Consider the following 19,082-nt stretch of genomic DNA (forward strand, 5'->3'; position numbering starts at 1 on the left):
TCTGTCATTAGATGATAAGATCTGTGTAATTGGGGCTTGGGCACTGCCATATTCCTAACATCTGAAGGTATATCTGATATAAAAAATACCTGGTATAATATGTATATATAAATTAATCAATGCCTTTATTTTTGTAAACTATATTGTGTTCTGTGATGCTATGGTTATTGTTGTTCTAATTCTCAAGAAGCCAGTGTTTGATTCAGGTATTATGTGACATCAATAATTACAATAGCGTCTTTCTCAGAGCTGCCCAATCCTCACTATTATTTTTATAATAACTGATGTCCGGGGTGCCTGGGTGGCTCAGTCGGTTGAGCAGCTGACTTCGGCTCAGGTCACGATCTCACGGCTTGTGAGTTTGAGCCCCGTGTCGGGCTCTGTGCTGACAGCCCCAAGCCTAGAGCCTGCTTCGGGTTCTGTGTCTCTCTCTCTCTCTCTCTGCCCCTCCCCTGCCCATGCTCTGTCTCTCTCTGCCTCTCAAAAATAAATAAGCATAAAAAAATTAAAAAATATAATAACTGATGTCCAAAGTCTTCTACCAAAGGAACTGTGTGGGGGAGTAGGGTGTATATTGCCAGGATTTTTTTTTTAAAGTACTCATTAAACATTCCTATAGGGTGTTGTCAGTTCTATGGGAATATGTGATAAGATGCAGCATAGAGAAAGCAGAAAAGGTAGAGGCAGGGATAGGAACACACAAATAAAATGAAGTTAGAAGAGAATTTAAAGGTATTACAAGTAGCTAATAACAAAGGAAAGAAAGAAACTTATTTTTAATAATTCCAAAAGTAATTATTAAGAGCTTATCCATAAATATGCTGCAGTGTGTAACTTACTGGGTATGAAAGGATGTTAATGGGAAGCTTTTCATTATTTTCCTTATGTCTGTGCATGCTTTTAATTTTGTATGATTGAAATATTAAAACCTAGACAAACTACCATTATATATAAGAACATCGAGAAAACTTTTAGATCATGACAAAAAATTAAAAGTATAGATGATCTAAAAACATCAACTATATAAATTCACAAAATGACAGTAACACAGCTGCAAAAAGATAACTTTAATAAGTATTTGTTTCACACTCTTGATGTACAGGAGTTTCAGCTTAGTATGCCAGACTTTTAATTATTGAATTTTTTGATCTTTCTCTCTTTTTTTATTTTTTTATTTTTGAGAGAGAGAAAAGAGAATGAGCAGGAGAGGGGCAGAGGGAGAGAGGGAGACACAGAATCTGAAGCAGGCTCCAGGCTCTGAGCTGTCAGCACAGAATCAGATGTGGGGCTCAAACCCACGAATCATGAGATCATGACCTGAGCTGAAGTTGGACACTTAACTAATGGAGTCACCGAGGCACCCCTTCAGTTTCCTCCTTTATGCAGAGTTTGTAAAAGTTCCTGATTCAATTTATTAACAGCAAAAGAACAAGCATTATTAACTTATTTTCTGCATGTTATTTTCTAGGTTCAGTGTATCCAGATCAAAGCATTGATGTACTGTTGATATAGAAGTGCTAACCTGTCTGAGTACCTAGGTATATTCAATAGTGAGACATGTCCGCAGAACAGTCAAGAAACAAAAAGTCTTATAAGTGAAATTGTCCACTGGTGTTGAGACAGGTTCTAGGTGTAGGTCCCTTTCTTCAATATAAATTTACTGGGAAAGATAATAAAACCTCTAAACACAGAGTACCCCAGGTGAAGAAGCCAGTGGAAATCTGGGATCCATATTCATTCTATTGTCACCTACCCCACAGCCAAAAAATATTTGAACTGATGTGTAACCAGAATCATTATGACTACCAACATCGGTCTGTTTTCAGAGCTGTGTTCTCTAACTTTATGTACAAGAATACAAGAGAAAGAAATACTTTTTTCTAAAAGAATCAGATATTTTTAAAGGCCCTTTGTCTTCTCTATGCCATGGGGCTTAAGCAGAGTGTTGGGTCCAATGTAAAATAAAGGTTTTCGAAAAAATCTCCTAAACTCAAAATTCTAACAATTAGTAAAGTCCAATGCTACCAGTCATCACTTAGGCCATACATCTTGGTACCCTGGCTGAACATTGGGAAGTATAAGTCCTAGATTTTATGTATCTAAAAGAGAAAGCAATTATTTTAATTTTCTCTCCAGTATTTCACGGCATTCTTTTAACATAAGTTCACTAACTCAATTAACAGGAAATAAAAAGTCATTGTTCAGAGGTATGGACAATGAAAAGTATTCGAAACTTAAAGAGGGATTAAGTAGAAGGGCTAGAAGAATTAATATTTTCTGCCTGAGTTAATTTCCAATTCTATTTCTAAATTAGACACCTGTCTTATTTTCAACAAAACTCTGCTTAAATATTTCCAGTTATCAGAGAACATGCTATTCTGAAATGAGACTCTTTCATTTGTGGAGTTCTAATTATCTGGCAATATTTACATAGAACTGAAATCTGTCTGCCTATAATTATGAGCCATTATTTCTAGTTGTCCAGTATGAAAAGACAAAGGACGGTCTTTTCCCCCTTAATCATTCATTCATCCATTCATTCAGCAAATGCTTCTTGGGTACATTAGCTATACTAGTCATTGTGCTTGGCAATAGGGATTCAAGAATGGATAAAGAAAGGTTCCTGTCTGGGGGAAATTTTAGAGTACTTCATGTTAGACCGGCATAAACAGCATAATAGTGTAAAATAGAAGATTCTGGGTGCCTCTTTTTCTATTTTGTACCTTAATTTTGAACATTATGTATCCAGTTACTCAAACCTGAAAACTAAAAGTCACTCTGGATTCTACCTTTTTTCCTCACTTCCTTAGTCAGCCTATCAATAAGCCCTATTAACTGTACCTCTAAAGTGTACCTTGAATACATCCATTTCTCTCCATATCACTACAAACTCCACATTCCAACACATCACCATCTCTCAATTAGACTACTGCAGTAATTCCCTACTTTGTCTTCTTGCTTCCACTCTTGGTGGTCCACAAGCCTTTCTTCTCAAAGAATATAGGGTGAACTTCTCAAAGAATATAGGGTGTATGTATTTATCAGAGTGACAAAGTTAGTACAATTTACCTAGCTATTCCTGAAAGCCTCTTTGAATTTTTAATTTAAATTATTTATTACTTCTGTGGGGTGCCTGGGTGGCTCAGTCAGTTAAGTGACCAACTTCAGCTCAGGTCATGATCTCACGGTTTGTGGGTTCAAGCCCTGCTTTGGGCTTGTGCTGAACACTTGCTCGGAGCCTGGGGCCTGCTTAGATTTTGTGTCTCCTTCTTTCTCTGCCCCTCCCCTGTTTGTGCTCTGTCTCACTTTGTCTCTCAAAAATAAATAAAATAAAATAATTTATTATTTCTAGATGCTCTAGTTATTTATCACATTTTTAATTTAAACTGAATATTTTTATTACCTTGACCTTCACTGTTTGGATTTTTTTTTCAAACTAAAACATTTATCCAAATTTTTGATATTTGAAGGTTTTGTGAGTCTCATTCTATTGCTACTTCTTATGAGTCTTGCTCATGTTGGCTTATTTACTTTTGGATTTAGTAATTTGTACTATAAACTCATGTTTCTTTGAAAATTATTCAGGGGAGTCCTACTATATATGTGTTTAAATTGTATTACAGGACACACATTTTGATTTTATCCAGCACTTTTCTTTTTTTAAGTAGACAGATAATGAAAAATGCTTATATTTAAATATTTGTCTACAGATTTAATAATTGTCTTAGGATAAAATCCTATACTTGGGATTACTGGGTCAAAATGGTGAATATTATATTTTAATATGTATTACCAAATTTATTCCATAAAGGTCACTGCAATTTATATTGCAGGAATATTTGAACTCCATATTTTAAGATAAATATTGGTAAAATCACTTATCCTGAAAAGGGTAACTAAGATGATGACAGGACTGAAACCCAAGCTCCATGTAAAAACATAAAAGAATACACGTGTACACACACACACACACACTTTCACCTGTTAACTTTGTTGCACACACACACACACACACACACACACACACACACACACAGTTTCACCTGCTAACTTTGTCAAATAAGTCTATGAAATAAATATGCCAAGCACATGGTTGGTTCCCTTACTATGTATTGATTAATCCACTTGCTTTTTCATTCAACATTTTCTGAGCGACTACTATGTATCAAGCAATGAACTAAACACGAGGGCTTTAGCTACAAACTATTATGGAATCTGTTGGAGGAGACACTTAACAAGAAAAATCCAAAAAATAAAAATAAAATAAAGTGTAAAAAAGAAAGAACCACTAATGAAGGAACTTCTGTTAGCTCCCTTGTCTAAAATAGTTACCAAAAGTCTCCGTATGAAGTTTCATTTAGGCGTGTGCTGGTGATATGTGTAGAAATCAACCCTGAGAAAGAGTAAAAACAAGGATCCTGAAGAAAGGTGCCTGTACAGTGGAAAACTCAACGGGAGAGTAACATGAGGTAACATTGCGAAAGAAAAGCACTAGCTAGGTCACGCAAAGCTCTGCAGATCAAGGAAGAAATTTGGATTTAATTCTCAGGGCACCAAAAACTCTTTGGAGGTTTTTGGAACAGATTTATCATACAAGGTGACATATTTTTAGAAGTTCACCCTATATTCTTTGAACCCACAAACCATGAGATCATGACCTGAGCTGAAGTTGGTCACTTAACTGACTGAGCCACCCAGGCACCCCATAGAGGTAATAAATAATTTAAATTAAAAATTCAAAGAGGCTTTCAGGAATAGCTAGGTAAATTGTACCAACTTTGTCACTCTGATAAATACATACATGTCTAAAAAATAGTCTTCTTTAAAGCCAGTATTTGAAATAAAATGGAAATTCAGAGGGATAAGTCTAATGTTTGGAGCCACTTTTCACCTAGGGATGATTGCTGATGTTGTAGTTGGTGGTTGAGAGCTTAAGAGTCTGGATAATACTTTTGTCAGCCTCCTGGGCGAGGAGGGTACATGCTGAGTACTGCTACCTGCCAGGGACTCTAAAGAGGTTTGCAACAGATATAGCAGTGCACCTTAAGTAGTCCAGCCTCCACAGGGACTACAGTCCAAGTTTGAATAATTTCAATCCTTGAAATTGAATTCAGATAATAGGATATTGCTACATTTCCAGGAGCCTATGAAAAGCAAATAAAAAATTCTCTCTGAAATAAAATAACATCATCCTAGGTCTTGCATTATTTTTGTAATTTTTCAAATGCAGTGTCCTGTAAACAATAACAATAATATAGAATAACCAGGGACTCTGTGAGATAACACAAATGAATGAGACCCAGGTGAAACAGTAACCAATAGAAACAGACCTACAGAAGCTGCTGTTGTGTGGAATTATCAAATACAGATTTTGAAGCAAATTAAGTTTAATATATTTAATTCAAAAAAGGCAAGATTCAGGAGTCAAGGAAATTGGAGATATAGAAAAGGAAACAGAGTAATATAGATGTTCCATGACCAAAAAGTAAGATAACTGTATTAGAAATTCAACAGCAGATTGGGGTGCCTGGGTGGCTCAGTCAGTTAAGCGTCTGACTCGATTTCAGCTCAGGTCATGATCTCACAGTTTGAGTTCGAGCTCTGCATTGGGTTCTGTGCTAGCAGCATGGAGCCTGCTTGGGATTCTTTCTCTCTCTTCTCCTCTGTCTACTCCACCTCTGCTCACTCTCTGTCTCTCTCAAAATAAAAAAAAATAAACATTAAAAAAATGTTTTAAAGAAATTCAACAGCAGATTAAAACAGAAATATAAATCAGAAGAAAATACCCAGAGGCAAACAAAGAGAGAGATAAGAAAGAAAAATGGATATCTGACATTATAACTCCTGCTTGCATGAAGCTAATTTAACACATATTTACTCTGTAAGGCACACCGCAGCCTTCCTAGGCTTAGGAACACTAAGCAACCCTTCGGCACTATGCTTTTAAACAGTGAAGTCACCAATGAAAAGTACCAACATATGTAAAATATGGCACGTAAATAGACCATGAAAAGGGAACTTACAATATAAGAGTTGAAACAAGAAGGCAAGAGGGTCATCTTATTTAACTTATCTGGGAACATGCACATCAGAGGCTCAAATATTTAATTCCTTGGTGCATGTCAGCAGGTAGCCATGAAAGCACCACGAATATTGATTTCTATTCTGTCTGCTATCACAGAACACCATAGACTCAGTGGCTTTTTCCATAACAGAAACTTCTTTCTCACAATTTTGGAGGCCAAACAATGCAAGATCAAAGTGCCAGTCAGTTCTGTGTCAGATGAGAAACACTCAAAGATGACTGTCTTCTTGCTGTTTCCTCACATGATGGTAAGGGTGATGTTGCACTCTGGGGTCTCTTTTATAAGGACGCTAATTCCATTCACCTCCCAAAGGCCCCACCTCCAAATGCCATCTCATTGGGGATTAGGTTTTAAACTATGGATTTGAGGGGAACACAAGCATTTGGTCCATAACCTATTACAAATAAACTTTAGTGAGTAGGCAAATTCACAAATGCAGAATCCACAAATAATGGGAATTGACTATAATCGGAGTAGCAAATAAAAGTAGAAAATGGGGCAAAAACATTTGAAGAGATGAAGGTTGAGAATTTTCCAGCACTGGTGAAATATATGAATATTTATATTTGCATATCTCTAGTGCCCCCCAATAAATATAGATCCAAACACTATCACATCCAAGTTAAACTATTAAAATCCGAAGACAAACAAGTAAACTTAAATGCACCCAGAGGAAATAAAGATACAGTAGATGTAAAACATTAGAAATTTTTAAATGAGAACTAATTTCTGAGCAGAAACATTGAAATCAAGAAGACAATGGGTATCTTTATATTTATGAAATTAGGTAAGAAATAACCTAGAAGTCTAGGCCAAATAAAAATATCTTTCAAGAATAAAAGAAATTAAAGACATTTTAAGGAAAAAAAGCCACTTATCACTGATAGGTATATACTACAGGAGGAACTAGAGGAAAGTTAAGAATATTCTTCTAACAGAAAGAAAATAATTGAAGATGGAAGGTTGAAAATGTTGAAATAAATGAAGACTAATTGTAGTAATAACTCTGTGGGTAAATATAAAGTAATAACTTACTAAATAAAAATAATGTCTAATACTCTTAACATAAATCACACAAAAAACATAGCATATATATCAGTAAGGAATAAAAATAGTTAAAAATGTGAATTTATTATATACTTTGTTAAGAGGGAAAAGATGCCAATTGATGCTAGATTTGATTACTTAGGGATACATACAGTAATATTTAGTATAAACTAAAAAATAGTAAGATAGTAAATAACTTCTGAGTTAATAATAGAAAATGTCACATTATAGAGTAATCAGCCATTTCAAGAGAAGAAAAGACAGGAGAGAAAAGAAACAAAACAGGCAGAGCAAACAGAAAGCATGTGCAGTATACAAGTTTTAAGTTCAAAAGATCAGCAATAATATTGACTAAATGCTCTTCCTAAAAGATAAAGATTGTAAAACTTAAGAAAATAGTATGAATTTAAAAAAATGAAACAAAATTTAAAAAAAAACTGAAAAAGTTATAGAAAAGCAACTCTAAATAAAGAGAACTTAGCTGTATTTCAGGGAGAAATAAAAGGAAACTTTAGAAAATAATGTTGATTCAAGATAAGAAGATGCTTCAGAATAATAAAATTTTCAATTCACCAGGAAGATACAGTAATTCTAAATGAGTATGCACCTGGTGACATATACAAAATATGGCACGCACTGTGGTAGAGTGTACCACAACTTAAAAAGTTGACTATAAGCATTATGCTCTCCTGCCAAAATTCAATTATGTGAGAAAAAATAATAAAACCATACTGTAAAATATCAATATATTCAAAATAACTTACAGAACAAAGAAAAAATGTTAATAACAACACCAGGAACATTTTGAACTAATGATACTGAAAGTATTACATATCACAATTGTGAATTCATGAAGTATAGGAAAATTTACATTCTTCAATATGCATATTAGAAACAAGAGAGGTCGAAAATCAATAAATACATATCTCACAAAAGTAGAAAAAGAATAATAAGTGTAAAGAGAAAGAAAACATAACCATAAAGGCAGAAATTAATGAAATAGAGAGTGACAGCAACGCAAGATGGCTGCCACCATGGGCTCGGGAGTAAAAGTCCCTCGAAATTTTAGACTGTTGGAAGAACTGGAAGAAGACCAGAAAGGAGTAGGAGATGGCACAGTTAGTTGGGGTCTAGAAGATGACGAAGACATGACACTTACAAGATGGATAGGGATGATAATTGGGCCTCCAAGAACAACTTATGAAAACCGACTATACAGCCTTAAAATAGAATGTGGACCTAAATACCCAGAAGCACTCCCCCTTTGTAAGATTTGTAACAAAAATTAATATGAATGGGGGTAATAGTTCTGATGGAGTGGTGGACCCAAGAGTCATATCAGTGATAGCAAAATGGCAGAATTCATATAGCATCAACGTTGTCCTGCAAGAGCTCCGGTGCCTAATGACATCTAAAGAAAACATGAAACTCCCTCAGCTGCCCGAAGGACAGTGTTACAACAATTGATCAAAAAGAAAAGCCACAGGCCCTCCCTCCCCACCCCATTTGATTTAAGCAGTCTTTATTTTCCACAGTAGTAAGTTTTCTAGATACATCTTGTAGACCCCAAAGTACTGGAAAGGAAGCTCCCGTTCAAAGGCAAGTTATCTTAAAATACTGTAAATGATACCAATTTTTTGTCCATTTAGAATATATAAGTTGTGCTATAACAAATCATCCTGTCAAGTGTAACCACTATCCATATAGTTGAACTTCTGGGATCAAGAAGTATATTTAAACTGATTCCCATCATAACTGGTGGGGCATATCTAACTCAACTGTGAAAAGACACATCAGACAATCACCTTGTTGCTGATTACATGCATGGCCTGGGGTCTCTGCCTTCTCCCCTTATCCTCCTCCTGCCTCCCTGTCTCCCTCCTTCCCTCCCTCCCTGCAACAGCCTTCCAGCTTGGAGTGGCTTGCTAGAGTAGTTGTGAAGGTTTCAGATCACAGCCTGTGGGACTCCTAGTGGTTATGTGGGGGTTCTCTAGCTGCATCCCTGCTTTTTATAAGTCTTAAATGATGCCCCACCACCACTACCCCAAACCATTGTCCCTTCTTCACTTTCCACCACCACCTTTGGCCAAAGAATAGATTGTAACCCCCTCTGTTCTCCTCTGAAATTGGCCTTTGGTGAGGAATTCAGGGCTCTCTCCATATCTTCTCCCCCACCTTAATTGAGCGGTTCAGCTTTTTCCTTCTTCCTCCTCAACTCCCTTTTTGTACCATCACCACCCAACACTTTCCACAATACTTCCTTTCTTTGGCCAGAAACCATCAGGTAAGGTTGGAAAGAGTCTCTGACTTCCCTCGTTTAGTTTTGGAACCACATTTAGTTCCACATTTAGTTTTGGAAACTCCACCAGCCTGGGAAGGAATATTGGGTCCTCAGCCCTGCCACCCTCTGCTGTCATCATCAGCTGATGCGGTTTTTTAGCTCAGGTTTTGATAAAGTGAAAAGAACAGTCACCAGGGGTACTCAGACCTGCCAGCTCTCAAAGTTGGTGGTTAAACTTGGAGAAAGGCCACAGAAGACACTTGTAAGCACACACAATCCCTCTGAATGAATTGTTTTCCTGTAATTGCTTTTGCTTTTAAAAATTGAAGAAGTTTTAAACAGGGTTGTCATGTGGACACTAGTTTAGAATGTGGCGACTGGAACAAAAAGAACCTTGAATTTGGTTCATATTTGGTTTTGGTGCTGCTGCTTCTCACGGTCCTTAGGAGGGATTGAAAAAGAAATGCGTGTGCACAGCAGATCTCTGAAATTGGCAGGCTTGACTTCGTGGCAAATTGCTGTGTTTTTCCACTTTTCTGGTCAGGACCACTATATGCGGAGATGTGGATGCATACTGAAATAAAAGCGATTCATTCTGTTCTAAACTGTTTTGTTTTGTTTTGTATACTTTAGTGTTTGTGTAAAACCACCTTTTGAAGCATCAGCTATCAAGTCTGAAAAACAATCGATATTTCCATTAATCTTTTTCTAGGGGAAACCTTAGTTCTAAGGATTTAACATCCTGTAAGTAAGGTTTAACATAACAGTATTCCATAAGCAGCCTTTTTATTGTTAGAGCATTGCCTGATTTTAATATAATAAAAAAAATGTGGGTTAAAAAAAAGAAACTAATGAAATAGAGTATAAGCAGAAGAGAGTATTAGCAGAATGAAATGGTCTGTATTTGAAAGACCAAATAAAAGATAAATATCTTGTGAGGCTGATTATTAAAAAAAATAAATATATATAATATAAAGAATGCAAATGGTCATCATTAAATATTACAATAATATTAAAGTAATAATAAGATATCATAAGGAATCTTATGTGAATAAAATTTAAACTAGAAATAAAAATGCATATATTCCTGGGGCACCTGGGTAGCTCAGTCAGTTAAGTGTTGGACTCTTGATTTCAGTTCAGGTCATGATTTTGTGGTTCCAGGGATTGAGCCCCACATCTGAGTGTGCTGACAGCACAGAACTTGCTCAGGATTCTCTCTCCCTCTCCTTCTCTCTCTGCCATTCCCCTACTCATGCTTCGTGTCTCTCGCTCCCTCTCTCTCAAAAAATAAAAATAAAATAAATTTAAAAAATGCATATATTCCTTAAAAAATATTTTATCCTATCTGTTGCAAGAGAATATGGGAAAGTATGACATTTTTTAAAATATTTAATTATAGAAAAATTTATAGAAAAACATTGAAGGAAACCTCAGCTATGTTCATAGAGAATTCAGTAACAAAAGAATGTCAGTTCTTTCAAAACTGTTGTATAGAATTAAAATCACTTAAATATAAATTCCACCAGGGATTATCATGTATTTAAAATGTAACACTGAAAATGTATTGATTGTGGGTATTATATTTTTGTGGTAAAACTATAAAGAAAATAAAATAATCCACTACAGTGGTTATCTGGGGGTGACAAAGGAGAATATGATTAGTGAAAGACACAGAAATTGGAAAAGTTCTATTTCCAGTTGGTTTGAAATAACCACATGTTCGACTTTTAAATTATTGTTTTTTTTAATTTTTTAAATTAAAAAAAATTAAATTTATATCCAAATTAGTTAGCATATAGTGCAACAATGATTTCAGGAGTAGATTCCTTAGTGCCCTTTACCCATTTATTCCATCCCCCCCTCCTACAACCCCTCCAGTAACCTTCAGTTTGTTCTCCATATTTATGAGTCTCTTCTGTTTTGTCCCCCTCCCTGTTTTTCTATTATTTGTGTTTCCCTTCCCTTATGTTAATCTGTTTTGTTTCTTAAAGTTCTCACTTGAGTGAAGTCATATGATTTTTGTCTTTCTCTGACTGACTAATTTCACTTAGCATTATACCTTCCAGTCCATGTAGTTGCAAATGGCAAGATTTCATTCTTTTGATTGCTGAGTAATACTCCATTATATACCATTATATATATATATATATATATATATATATATATCACATCTTCTTTATCAATTCATCCATCGATGGACATTTGGGCTCTTTCCATACTTTGGTTATTGTTGATAGTGCTGCTATAAACATTGGGGTGCATGTGTCCCTTTGAAACAGCACACCTGTATCCCATGGATAAATACCTAGTAGTGTAATTTCTGGGTTGTAGTTCTATTTTTAGCTTTTTGAGGAAACTCCATACTTTTTTCCAGAGTGGCTGCACCAGCTTGCATTTCCACCAACAATGCAAAAGAGATCCTCTTTCTCCGCATCCTCGGCAACATCTGTTGTTGCCTGAGTTGTTAATGTTAGCCATTCTGACAGGTGTAAGGTGGTATCTCATTGTGGTTTTGATTTGTATTTCCCTGATAATGAGTGATGTTGAGCATTTTTCATGTGTCGACTGGTCATTTGGAGAAGTGTCTATTCATGTCTTTTGCCCAATTCTTCATTGGATTATTTGTTTTTGGGGTGTTAAGTTTGATAAGTTCTTTATAGATTTTGCATACTAACCCTTTATCTGATATGTCATTTGCAAATATCTTCTCCTATTCTGTTGGTTGCCTTTTAGTTTTCAGATTGTTTCCTTTGCTGTGCAGAAGGTTTTTATTTTGATGAGGTCCCAGTCGTTCATTTTTGCTTTTGTTTTCCTTGCCTCCGGACACATGTTGAGTAAGAAGTTGCTGTGGCCAAGATCAAAGAGGTTTTTGCCTGCTTTCTCCTTGAAGATTTTGATGGCTTCCTGTCTTACATTGAGGTCTTTCATCCATTTTGAGTTCATTTTTGTGTATGGTGTAAAAAGTGGTCCAGGTTCATTTTTTTGCATGTCACTGTCCACTTTTCCCAGCACCACTTGCTGAAGAGACTGTCTTTATTCCATTGGATACTCTACTGCCTTGTCATAGATTAGTTGGCCATACGTTTGTGGATCCATTTCTGGGTTCTCTATTCTGTTCCATTGATCTGAGTGTCTGTTCTTGTGCCAGTACCATACTGTCTTGATGATTACAGCTTTGTAGTATAGCCTGAAGTCCGGGATAGTGATGCCTCCTGCTTTGGTTTTCTTTTTCAAGATTGCTTTGGCTATTTGGGGTCTTTTCTGGTTCCATACAAATTTTAGGATTATTTGTTCTAGCTCTGTGAAGAATGCTGATGTTATTTTGATAAAGATTACACTGAATATGCAGATTGCTTTGGGTAGTATCGACATTTTAACAATATTTGTTCTTCCTATCCAGGAGCATGGAATCTTTTTCCATTTTTTTGCGTCTTCTTCAATTTATTTCATAAGCTTTCTATAGTTTTCAGTGTATAGATTTTTACCTCTTTGGTTAGATTTATTCCTAGGTATTTTATGGTTTTTGGTGCAACTGTAAATGGGATCGATTCTGTCACTTCATTGTTGGTGTATAAGAATGCAACTGATTTCTGTGCATTGATTTTATATCCTGCAACTTTGCTGAATTCATGAATCAGTTCTAGCAGTTTTTTGGTGGAATCTTTTGGGTTTTCCATATAGAGTATCATGTCATCTGTGAAGAGTGAAAGTTTGACCTCCTCCTGGCCGATATGGATGCCTTTTATTTCTTTGTGTTGTCTGATTGAAGAGGCTAAGACTTCTAATACTATGTTGCAAGAGTGGTGAGAGTGGACATCCCTATCTTGTTCCTGACCTTAGGGGGAAAGCTCTCAGTTTTTCCCCATTGAGGATGATATTAGCTTTGGGTCATTCATATGTGGCTTTTATGATCTCGAGGTATGACCCTTCTATCCCTACTTGCTTTAGGGTTTTTATCAAGAAAGGATGCTGTATTTTATCAAATGCTTTCTCTGCATCTATTGAGAAGATCATATGGTTCTTGTCCTTTCTTTTATTGATGTAGAATCATGTTAATAGTTTTGCAGATATTGAACCAGCCCTGCATCCAAGGTATAAATCCCACTTGGTCATGGTGAATAATTGTTTTAATGTATTGTTGGATCCAGTTGGCTAATATCTTGTTGAGGATTTTTGCATCCATGTTCATCAGGGAAATTGGTCTATAGTTCTCCTTTTTAGTGGGGTCTCTGTCTGGTTTTTGAATCAAGGTAGTGCTGGTTTCATAGAAAGAGTTTGGAAGTTTTCCTTCCATTTTTGTTTTTTGGAAAAGCTTCAAGAGAATAGGTGTCAACTCTTCTTTAAATGTTTGGTAGAATTCCCCTGGAAAGCCATCTGGCCCTGGACTCTTGTTTTTTGGAAGATTTTTGATTACTAATTCCATTTCCTTACTGGTTATGGGTCTGTTCAAATATTCTATTTCTTTCTGTTTCGGTTTTGGTAGTGTATATGTTTCTGGGAATTTGTCCATTTCTTCCAGGTTGCCCATTTTATTGGCATATAATTGCTCATAATATTCTCTTATTATTGTGTTTATTTCTGCTGTTTTGGTTGTTATCTCTCCTTTTTCATTCTTGATTTTGTTTATTTGGGTCCTTTCCTTTTTCTTTTTGATCAAACTGGCTAGTGGTTTATCAATTTTGTTAATTCTTTCAAAGAACCAGCTTCTGGTTTCATTGATCTGTTCTACTGTGTTTTTTTTGTTTTTTGTTTTTTTTTGGTTTCGATAGCATTAATTTCTGCTCTAATCTTTATTATTTCCTGTCTTCTGCTGGTTTTGGGTTTTATTTGCTGTTCTTTCTCCAGCTCCTTAAGGCGTAAGTTTAGGTTGTGTATCTGAGATCTTTCTTCCTTCGTTAGGAAGGCCTGGATTGCTATATACTTCCCTCTTATGACCGCTTTTGCTGCATCCTAGAGGTTTTGCATTGTGGTGTTATTTTCATTGACTTCCATATACTTTTTAATTTCCTCTTTTACTTCTTGGTTAGCCCATTCATTCTTTAGTAGGATATTCTTCAGTCTCCAAGTATTTGTTACCTTTCCAAATGTTTTCTTGTGGTTGATTTTGAGTTTCATAGAGTTGTGGTCTGAAAATATGCACTGTATGATCTCGATCTTTTTGTACTTGCTGAGGGCTGATTTGTGTCCCAGCATGCAGTCTATTCTGGAGAATGTTTCATGTTCGCTGGAGAAGCATGTGTATTTCGCTGCTTTAGGATGAAATGTTCTGAATATATCTGTTAAGTCAATCTGGTCCAGTGTTTCATTCCAAGCCATTGTTTCCTTGTTGATTTTTTTGATTAGATCGTCTGTCCATTGTTGTGAGTGGGGTGTTGAAGTCTCCTCTATTATGGTATTACTATCGATGAGTTTCTTTTTGTTTGTGATTAATTGATTTATATATTTGGGTGCTGCCACATCTGGAACACAAATGTTTACAATTGTTAGGTCTTGGTGGATAGACCCCTTAATTATGATATAATGCCTTTCTGCATCTCTTCATAAAGTATTTTAAAGTCTAGATTGTCTGATATAAGTATGGCTACTTTGCCTTTCTGTTGTTGACCATTAGCATGATAGATGGTTCTCCAACCCCTTATTTTCAATCTGAAGGTTTCTTTAGGTCTAAAGTGGGTCTCTTGTAAACAGCATATACATGGATCTTGTTTTGTTGTCCATTCTGTTACCCTATGTCTTTTTATTGGAGCATTGAGTCCATTGATGTTTAGAGTGAGTACAGAAAGATATGAATTTATTGCCATTATGATACCTGTAGAGTTGGAGTTTCTGATGGTGTTCTCTGGTCCTTTCTAATCTTTGTTGGTTTTGGTATATATATATATATATATATATATATATATATATATATATATGAACACATACACACACAACTATTAGGGACTCAGTCCCCCTTAAAATTTCTTGCAGGGCTTGTTTAGTGGTCATAAACTCCTTTAATTTTTGTTAGTCTGGCAAACTTTTTATCTCTCCTTCTATTTTGAATGACAGCCTTGCTTGATAAATAATTCTTGGCTGCATATTTTTCTGATTCAGTATAGCAAATATATCTTGCCCCTCCTTTCTGGCCTGCCAAGTTTCTGTGGATAGGTCTGCTGCAAACCTGATCTGTCTTCCCTTGTAGGTTAGGGACATTTTTTCCCTTGCCACTTTCATGATTCTCTCTTTGCCTGAATATTTTGTGAATGATTCTGATATGCCTTGTTGATGGTTGGTTTTTGTTGAGTCTAATGGGGTCCTCTGTGCTTCCTGGATTTTGATGTCTGTGTCTTTCCCCAGGTTAGGAAAGTTTTCTGCTATGATTTGCTCACATAACCCTTCTACCCCTATTTCTCTCTCTTCCTCTTCTGGGACCCTTATGATTCTGATGGTGTTCCTTTTTAATGAGTGACTGATTTCTCTAATTCTTAAATTGTGCTCTTTTGCCTTAATCTCCCTCTGTTTTCTGCTTCATTATTCTCTATAAGTTTGTCCTCTATATCGCTGATTCTCTGTTCTGCCTCATCCATCCTTCCCGCCGCTGCATCCATCCATGATTGCCGCTCAGTTATAGCATTTTTAATTTCATTCTGGCTATTTTTTACTTCTTTTATCTCTGCAGAAAGGGATTCTAATCTATTTTTGACCCCAGCTAGTATTCTTATTATCGTGATTCTAAATTCTGGTTCAGACATCCTGTTTGTATCTGTGTTGGTTAAATCCCTGGCTGTTGTTTCTTCGTGCTCTTTCTTTTGGGGTGAATTCCTTCGTTTTGTCATTTTGAAGGAACAAAAGGAATTAATGAGGTAGAAAAATTAAAATTAAAAAATTAAAAATAACAAATATTAACATTAAAAATTAAAAATACACACAAAAATCGAATAAATGATGCTAGATCCTAGGTTTGTTTTGTTCTGGGTGTTTAAAGTGGTTTGGCAGATTAGAGGAAAAAAAGGGGGGGGGAAGGAAATTGTTTGAGAATTTGAAAAAATGAATATACTTAAGTAGGCTAAAATGAGATGATGAGAGTAAAATATAATTTGAAAAAAGTTACGCAAAGTAAAGAATATAGTATAAAAAATTAAAGAAAAATATTTTAGTAAAAATTAAAAATTAAAATGAATTTTTCTTTCTCTATTGAAGAAAAAGAGAAAAAAGAGAAAAAAGGAAATAATTTGAAAATCTGACAAAGTGAATAATACACTGCATTAGACTAAAATAAAATGATGGAAGTAAAATAGAATTTGGAAAAATTTATACAAAAGCAAAAAATATGGTAAAAAATAAAAATAATTTTAATAGAAATTGAATATAAAAAGGAAGTTTTTCTCTTTCTGCATTCAAGAAAAAGAAAAGAAACGAAAAAGAAAAAAAGGAAAAAAGGAACTCATTTGAAAACTTTAAAAAGTGAATATGCTGAAGTAGACTAAAATAAAATGATGGATGTAAAATAGAATTTGAAAAAATTACACAAAAGTAAAAAATATATTAAAAAAATTAAAAATATTTTTAATAAAAATTGAAAATAAAAATGAATTTTTTCTTTCTGTATTCAAGAAAAAAAAAAGAAATGAAAAAGAGAGAAAAAAAAGAAAATTGAATAGATGGACCTGCTAACAGATTGAAATAGGACTGAAATTACTTCGTTTTCCCCTAGAAGTCAGACTATGAAGCGCTTTATAGTCTGTAATCTAAGCTGGTGATGAGAAGAGTGAGTTCTTGTGTTCTTGAAGAGTGAGGTTGGCCCAGTTGGGCGGGCCTCAGTGTAACAGCTGTATTCTCCACTAGATGGAGCTGATAGCCTACTGGGGTGGAGTGTTTTGGCGCTTGTAGGTGGGTATATGCATGCGCGGGAGTGGTGAAAATGGCGTCACCCAGCTACCCAGTCTCTAATACCGGAACTCTGTTCTCCCTGATCAGCAATCATGTACCTGTCTTCTGTCTTCAGCTTTCTTCCACTCTCCACTTTTTCACTGTCCATGACCAGGCCCCGGGCAATACCTCTCTCCTGAGTTTTGTGTCAGATGTGGCTGTTTTTCCTGGCCTCTTACTTCTTAAGGACTCGGCTTTGACCCATTGCACCCCTTTGTGGGAGGGTCTTACTGAGCAATGGCCGAATGAGCAATGGCCAAATGTTGGCTACACCCAGGAACGCTTGCTGGACCCTGTTGCTGCTGGTGCCCTGAGACTGCAGCCAGGTGCCTACCTGCCCCAGAAAAAGTTCACAAGATAGTGTAGCAGCACCTCCCTGCCCACCATGGCTTCTCGTTCCCCAAGTTCACCTCTCTGTGCCGTGTACCTGCTGAATTCTGTTGTCAGGTTATGCAGATTGTTGTGTTAATCCTCCAATCAGTTTCTAGGTGTGCAGGATAGTTTAGTGTTGGTCTGGCTGTATTTCATGGATGTGAGACACACAAAAAACTTCCATTCTGTTCCGCCATCTTGGCTCCTCCCCTAAATTATTGGTTTAAAATTGTGGGTACATGTTCCATACACTTCGTATGTGATCTTTTTATAATTTAAATCTTAAACAAATGGATAAACAATAGAACTGTAATTATAAAAATGTTTAACATGCAAGATTTTTATACAAATATATGTATACGTACCAACATAAATATAGATATTCTAGATGAATCTGAAGCCTAAAGTTTTTCTTTCAAATCTTGACTATCAAAAGTGAAATATTCTCACTTAAAAACATAGCAACTTTTCATCTACTAAGTGTTTTAAGGCTATATTTTCCTAGGAGACACATTGTCTATTTTGGGGTAAATGTCCTTGATACATGATTTTGGATTATACTAAGCAGATACTCACCTGATGTTTTTCAGAAAGACCCAAATGCAATGAAGAAAATGACTGCAGAATCATCTGAATGATTTAATGTCTAATGTAGTTTAATAATTAGGTGTTCAGTTCAGATTAAAATTAGATTTTCTATGCCTCTGCATTATTGTGTTCATTAAAGAAAAGATTGGAGAAATATTTTGCATTCTTTTTATGTTTTGTGAAATGTTAAAGAATAATTATAGTAAAAATGACATGAATATTTCTATAACACTGAAATTTAAATTTAGATTAAAGATCTTTTAAGTCTGTTCAAAATATTAAGGCAGGGGCCATAGATGGCTTAGTCTGTTAACTGTCTGACTCTTGATTTTGGCTCAGGCCGTGGTCTTACGGTTCATGGGATTGAGCCCTGTGTTGGGCTCTATGCTGACAGTGCAGAGCCTGCTTAGGGTTCTCTCTCTTCCTCTCTCTCTGCTCCTCCCCCAGTGGCATGCTCCCTGTCTTTCTCTCTCTCCCTCTCTCAAAATAAATAAACATTAAAAAATATTAATAAAGCATATTTTTAATCTCATTTCTGTCATTTTTTCCCAAAGAGATGATTTCCAAGTAAAAGGTGTTTTGAAGTAACAGATTCTACCACTCATCTATGTTTATTAAAAAAGAATCTGTTGATCCGTTTCTCCTTTAATTGAAAGATTACAGGTGAGCTGAAGTTTTGACCATTTGAAGGATTTGCCCAAACTCATAGTTTGGCAGATTTTCCAATTATCTGTGGCCTTACCATTCTTTTTAGTCATCACCTAAGTTTGGTGGGATTATGCAATATTTTTATTATC

General features: G+C 35.6%; 1 pseudogene; it reads left to right on the forward strand.

Annotated features, from left to right (window-relative positions):
* Window positions 1-8,155: 8,155 nt before the first annotated feature.
* Window positions 8,156-8,600, forward strand: LOC102962431 (annotated as a pseudogene).
* The last annotated feature ends 10,482 nt before the right edge of the window (window positions 8,601-19,082 follow it).

The sequence above is a fragment of the Panthera tigris genome, chromosome C2 (genome assembly GCF_018350195.1).
Source record: "Panthera tigris isolate Pti1 chromosome C2, P.tigris_Pti1_mat1.1, whole genome shotgun sequence".
Taxonomy (NCBI): Eukaryota; Metazoa; Chordata; class Mammalia; order Carnivora; family Felidae; genus Panthera; species Panthera tigris.